Below are 7596 nucleotides of genomic sequence, written 5' to 3'. Positions count from 1 at the left end.
ATTTGGTGTCAACATACCTCATATACAAACAGAGATATGATAAATTGTGGTGTAAAGGTGAAAGTGATCTTATATCTGAGATATTTACAGTATTCAACACACAGTCCTTGTCTATAAAGAGCTAATGATTAATTGAAAGTACAATTAAATTAAAAAGCAAAACTTAGCTTCATTTTTAAGTAAAACCAACTGTGACTCCGGAAATCACATTTCTAAAATAAACAATACCCTTGTATTTTTGCCTATGGAGTTTCTTAATTAAATACTATCCACTTCCATGACACAAATATCTAATTTAGAAACAGTTACCCCTTTAAATCTGACAATCTTACACATACATATTTGCTAGTATTACTAATTGATTAATGTTTGTTTCCTTTAATAAGCATTTGCTTTGAACTTATGGGTTAGACACCGTTCTAAGAAATAAAAATATCCATTGATTTTTATCCTCAAAAATCTAGGTATGGCCAGGTGCAGTGGTGCATGCCTGTAATCCCAGCGGCTCAGGAGGCTGAAGCAGAAGAATTATGAGTTCAAAGCCAGCTTCAGCAACTTAGCAAGGCCCTAAGCAACTCAGCAAGATTCTATCTCTAAATAAAATATAAAAGGGGCTGTAGATGTGGCTCAGTGATTAACTACCCCTGAGTTCAATCCCTGGTTTTAAAAAAAAGTTTAAAAATATAGATATGTATTATCATTTATATTTCAAATTTTACAAAATTGAGATTCATCAGTTTGTTGTACAAGGAAATCAGATACTAAGTAATAGAGCTGAGTTTGAAATAATAGAGTCTGGCTTCGGAATAAAATCTTACCCACTAAACAATATTGCTATGAATAGAATATAACTATAAAACATTGATAAAAAGTTAAAAAATAAAATTTTAAATACTTGTCCATTTGTCACTCAGAATTGTTAACTAACAAACGCTGTTGCATGTCCAGAAGCAGACATAAATTTAGTTTCCAGAAATTTATGATGGAATGCTCTCAGGAGCAACTCCAATGGGGAGAACAATGAAGCAAGATGAAGCAGAGGGTAGGCTATGATTCAGTCACAACCAAGGTTCTGGCTGACTCCATGTCAAGATCTGAAGCCACCCTGGCCCTTCAAAGAAACCCTAAATTTGGGGGTAGGGCTCAAGATTATATATCCCTGCATCAACCAGTTATTGAACATATCGTACCCATGGAAAAAAAGTCCTGTCCTTGAACAAGGCTGCTCTCTTTTCATCAATTAAATTCTCCCAAATGACTGATAGCTTCAAGCTCTGATCTGGCAATGTATCCACCAGTTGGGCTTCAATGTTGAATGATTATCCATTTACAAAAGTATAGGGACCACACTTTGGGGGAAATTTACCTAAGCCACAATCTCTCTAAAATGGCTAACATTACATCAAAGAAGGTCAAAAGCAATCTAATCCTAACCACATATTTTACATATTATAGTGAATTTGTGGGATTTCTGGGTTGAACAAAGAAAATTATATTATCACAGGGTGCAGTACCACATAATGAGTCTTATTTATGTAACATTTTGATAGGTTGTATTCACAAGAAAGTGCCTCATGAGAACTTTCAGAGGAAATAATGCAGGGTAACAATCTAGAAAGGGTAAAGAGCAAAGGAAATCCCAGGGAATGGCAGTCAATTAAGTTTAGGTGATGTTGCTTAACATCATGTTGGGGAGTATCTGGGTCAGAGAATTCCAAAGGGCAACAGTGGGTTGAAATGTTTTATAACTATAAAATTATATATATATATATATATATATATATATATATATATATATATATATATACACACACACATATGTATATATGTAGCATATTATATATGTATATGTATATATATGTGATATATATTTAGCATATATATGAGTATATATATATGAGTATATATATATATATATATATATATATATATATATATATATATATATATATATATATCAGATGTTGAGTTCTCCTTCATTAGGGGCATACAAGCTGAAACGTTGTTTCTAAATGCTTCAAATCTGCTTACTTGTCATATTTTTTAAATAACCAGATACATAAAAATTTAAGTCTGGTTCCAGCAAGCTTAAAAGATAATGTTCCTGCACTACTTTGAAGAAACAAACAATATAGGGCCATTTAGAAATTGAATAGAAATTGTCTCATTTTCCCAATACATGTTAGAATTTTTTCCTTGTACTGAAGCCTGACGTATTAAGACTACATATTTACAGTGATAAATTTAGTAGATGATTCCTATTTTTTTATGGTGCTAGGGATAAAAGCTGGGCCTTGTGCAGGTGAGGCAGGCACTCTATCAACTGAGATATATCCCCAGACCCCAACTCATATTTATTTTTAATTTAATGTGAAAATATAACCAATGTAGTCACATCATCAGCATATTATTCAAAATCTTCAAGCACTACAAAATAAATAACATGAATATTCTAGGGGAATTAAATTGTATTCTTTGTTTGAGTGCACAGTTTGCTACTACTAAAGTTGATCTACTTTATTGCTTTTGTGTTTCACGTACAATTGCCTTATTGGAATATGATTGTAATCCTAGTTCATTTCTACTTATCTATTAGTTCTCCCTTGCAATTCTTGTAGTTGCTGTGTTTTAGATACATAATTATTCACAACTGTTATATGCATATATATTATAACTTTTATCATTAAAATGCCATTCCATCCCATGTATAATACTTTTGGCTCAGGTAATACTTTACTTGATATCCAGTATTAAATCCTTGATTTCTTTTTGTGTCCTTTGCCTTTTTCATCTAGGTACACCCATTTGTTTTAACCTTTATTAATAATTTTGGTGTGTTTAATATAGTATATGATTATATCTTATATGGGAAGTCAGATGGGACATTATACTTAATATATACATTTAGCTCAAATTGTTTATAACAGAACTTGATTAGAACATCAGGTTACTGACTCCTGATAAAGTATTCCTATTATGCCATTGGCTTTTGAACTTACATCCTTATATCTTTGGTTGTCTAGAAATACCATAAGGAAGAAATAAGAGCTTTATATGTAAGTTCAAGTAGAAATCAACAACCCATATCTCCGTGAAAAGGCATTGCAGGTAAATAAAAAGGCAAATCGTTTTAGCTAGAATTATAGGAACTCAGGAAAAAATGCACTGCTCTTTTGCCCTTTACAGAAAATCTGTTGAGAAATTTCAAATTTTAATAAGAATGGATGAGTTATTCCTTGTTACTTAAACACAACTTTTCTGAAATCCAGGTCTTTCATAATTTCAGACCAATTGAAGAAAACTTTAAAATGAAGATAGTCTTGTTGGGAAGGGTTTGCGAATTGTTGCAATACAATTGTTATGCAGATTTTAAATACACTTTATTTTACTATAGTAAAATATATAAACATAAAATTTGCCATTTTATTCATTGTTAATATACAATGTAGTGGCATTAGTTAACTTCACAGTGTTGTGAATTTATCATCATTATCTCCAAAACTTTTTCTGCACCTCAAACACAAGCTACTTAACCATTAACCACAAATTTCAATTCCTTCCTTTACCTAGTCTCTAATGTATATATGCCAGATATTTCACGTATTTTTGTGCTTATATTTTTGGGTCTAGCTTGTTTTACTTACATAATAGTGTCAAGGTTCATCATTGTTATGGAACGTATCTGTTCTTCATTTCTTTTTATGGTTGAAGAATATTCCATTACATGTACATCCTGTTTCCATCTGTGGATAGACTTGTGTTGATTTCACCCATGGGTATTGTAAATAATATTGCAATGAACAATGACAATGGTGTCTGTTTAAATGTTTACAGTTACGTTGGGTATATACCTGAATGTGGAATTATTGGTTCATGTAGTAATTCTCTGTTTAATTTGTAATTGTTGAAGTGTTTCCTTTGCACATTTTAAAAATTGGGTTGTTTATGTTTTTTGAGCTGAAATATTATGTGCATATGCATTTGTGTATATATTACATTATGTATACACAAATATACCTTTTAAATTTTTATCAAATACACACAAAAATTTCTCTCATTTGGAGTAATATCTTCACTTGATAATATCTTTTGAAGTACAAAAGGTTTTAATTTTTATGAAGTTCAGTTTTCTGTATTTTCTCTAGTGATGTATGCAAATTTCAAACATAATTCAACATGCATGATGACAAAACAGTTACTAATGCTCTTGGGATTATGACATTTCACAGGACTTATTGGAGGGAGGGTATTGATACATTATGATTTTCAATTAGAAGTTTTTCAGTTACATATTTAATTTTTTTTTAGTTGTAGATGAACACAATATCTTTATTTATTTATTCTGTGGTGCTGAGGATCAAACCCAATGCCTCACATGTGTGTGAGGCAAGCGGTCTACCACTGAGCTACAACCCCAGCCCTATATATTATTTTTATGGGCCTTAAAAACCTATGTCATTATGAATCAGCATGATTGGCATGCCATATTTAAGCTCAAAATATGTCAAAATAACTGTCATTTCTCTTTTCAAGAAATTATTTTTCTGCAAACTGTTAATCTCATAAAGAGGGTTACAATAAAGAATTTAGTAAGATCATTACAGAGAAACATAAAATGAAGTTGTGATAGAAATATTAGTCTAAATGTAATCCCTTGCTACTCTAATTGATACCCTGTGCTTTTCATCTGTTAAAATCAGGTTGGCAGGATCCAACATGGCGGCCGGCAAGGAAGCAGCACTTTCAGTATCTCCACATTAACCGGATCAGAAACACCCATTAAAACAGCTACATTCTACCTACTGAGGAACTTCTAGCAAAATTCCGCTGAAAGGAGACCTGCCAGGAATTATTTTATTGTTCTTTCCATTCTCCTCTATGCTATCTAACTCCCCCTCCTTCTTTCTTTTCAAGAGCACCTTCCTTCCCCTTCCCCCCAACTTTCATCCCAAGCATTATGTCCTGCATTTCGTGTAACTGTCTAAATGCAAACAAGTGAATGTTTCAAGGCCGTCTATAGTGCTCCTAAATACCTAGCTACTACCAACACCCTGATCCAATTGACGGTTAACATCCCCCTTCAGTAGAGCAATCTTCTAAAGTAGCCAAGACATACTAACCCTTATACCTTCATAGCACCTAACCTAAAGTCCTAAGAACAAAAAACAAATCACTATATGCATACAAAATCCTGAAGCCCTTTATAAATTGAATGAATCAGCTCTAAAGTACAATAAAGCCCAACATCTATAGGCATAATCTCCCACCACAAAGGAGAGACAACAGAGATAAACAAAGCCAAAACAAATGTATAGGAGAAAGCAGTTACAAAGCAGTCAAACAGAGCTGGAAAGTAACGTGAACAACATGAAAAAACCAGGGAAAAAAGGAGTACAGATAATGCAGGACAACTTAAATCTACAGGAGGACCTAGAAGCATCAGAAACATGGACAGGGAAAGAAATCAAGGCATACCTAACTCAGATGGAACGGAATTTTAGAGAAGACATGAGACAGCAAATCCTAGAATTGAAAGTATATTTTGAAAACCAACTAAACAAACAAATTCAAACTGCAAAGAACGAGCTTTACCAGGAGATAGAGATCTTTAAAAAAAAACCAAACAGTGATTTTAGAAATGCAAGAAACCATAAACCAGATTAAAAATGCTAACGAGAATATTACAAATAGACTAGATCAAGTAGAAGTCAGAACATCAGATAATGAAGACAAAGTTTATCAACTTGAAAAGAATATAGTCAATACTGAAAAGATGCTTAAATCTCACGAGCAATCTATCCAAGAGATATGGGATCTCATCAAAAAACCAAATTTGAGAGTCATTGGGATAGAAGAAGGCACAGAGTTTCAAGCCAAAGGAATGGACAACCTATTGAATGAAATAATCCTAGAAAACTTCCCAGAGATGAAAGATGGAATGGATTGCCAAATCCTGGAAGCCTACAGGACCCCAAACATCCAGAACTGTAATAGGCCAACTCCAAGACATATAATTATGAAGATAGCCAACATACAGAACAAGGAGAGAATATTAAAAGCTACGAGGGAAAGGAGGCAGATTACATTCAGGGGTAAACCAATTAGGTTAACGGCTGATTTTTCATCACAGAATTTGAAAGCGAGAAGATCCTGGAACAATGTATTTCAAACGCTGAAAAATAATGGATTCCAACCAAGAATACTGTATCCAGCAAAATTAAGCTTCAGATTTGACAATGAAATTAAAATCTTTCACGATAAACAAAAGCTAAAAGAATTCGCAGCCAGAAAACCAGCACTGCAAAGCATTTTGGACAAAATTCTACAAGAAGAGGAATGGAAAAACAGTGCCCAAAACCAACAGCAGGAGGTATCTCAGTAAAGGGGGAGGAAAACAACCAAAAAGTAAAAACTAGCCAAACTAAAATAAATAAATAAATAAACATGACTGGAAGTACAAATCATATTTCAATTGTAACCATAATTGTTAATGGACTAAACTCACCAATCAAGAGACACAGACTGGTAACCTGGATCAAAAAAACAAATCCAACAATATGCTGCCTTCAGGAGACTCATATGATAGGAAAAGACATACACAGACTGAAGGTGAAAGGTTGGGAAAAATCATACCACTCACATGGCCCTCGGAAGCAAGCAGGAGTGGCCATACTCATATCGAATAAAATCAACTTCAAACCTAAGTTAATCAAAAGGGATAAAGAAGGACACTATATCCTGTTAAAAGGAACTATTCACCAACAAGACATAACAATTATCAATTTATATGCACCAAATAATGGTGCAGCAACGTTCATAAAACAAACTCTCCTCAAGTTCAAGAGTCAAATTGACCACAACACAATAATTATGGGTGACTTCAACACACCGCTCTCACCATTAGACAGATCCTCCAGACAAAAGCAGAATAAAGAAACTATAGAACTCAATGACACAATCAATAACCTAGACTTAACCGACATATATAGAATATATCAACCATCATCAAGTGGATACACGTTCTTCTCAGCAGCACATGGATCTTACTCAAAGATAGATCATATATTATGCCATAGGGCAACTCTTAGTAAATATAAAGGAGTGGAGATAATACCATGCACCATATCTGATCATAATGGAATGAAACTGGAAATCAATGAAAAAAGAAGGAAGGAAAAATCCTGCATCACATGGAAAATAAACAATATGTTACTGAATGATCAATGGGTCACAGAAGACATAAAGGAGGAAATCAAAAAATTCTTAGAGATAAACGACAATTCAGACACAACATACCGGAATCTATGGGACACAATGAAAGCAGTTTTAAGAGGGAAATTCATTTCCTGGAGTTCATTCCTCAAAAAAAGAAAAAACCAACAAATAAACGAACTCACACTACATCTCAAAACCCTAGAAAAGGAAGAGCAAAACAACAGCAAATATAGCAGAAGACAAGAAATAATTAAAATCAGAGTGGAAATCAATGAAATTGAAACAAAAAAACCATTGAAAAAATTGATAAAACTAAAAGTTGGTTCTTTGAAAAAATAAATAAGATCGACAGACCCTTAGCCATGCTAACGAAGAGAAGAA

This window comes from Marmota monax, unplaced genomic scaffold (genome assembly GCF_021218885.2).
Source record: "Marmota monax isolate L192 unplaced genomic scaffold, Marmota_monax_Labrador192_F-V1.1 WCK01_AAM20220418_F8-fsc00340, whole genome shotgun sequence".
NCBI classification, from domain to species: Eukaryota; Metazoa; Chordata; class Mammalia; order Rodentia; family Sciuridae; genus Marmota; species Marmota monax.
This window is presented reverse-complemented; position numbering follows the sequence as displayed.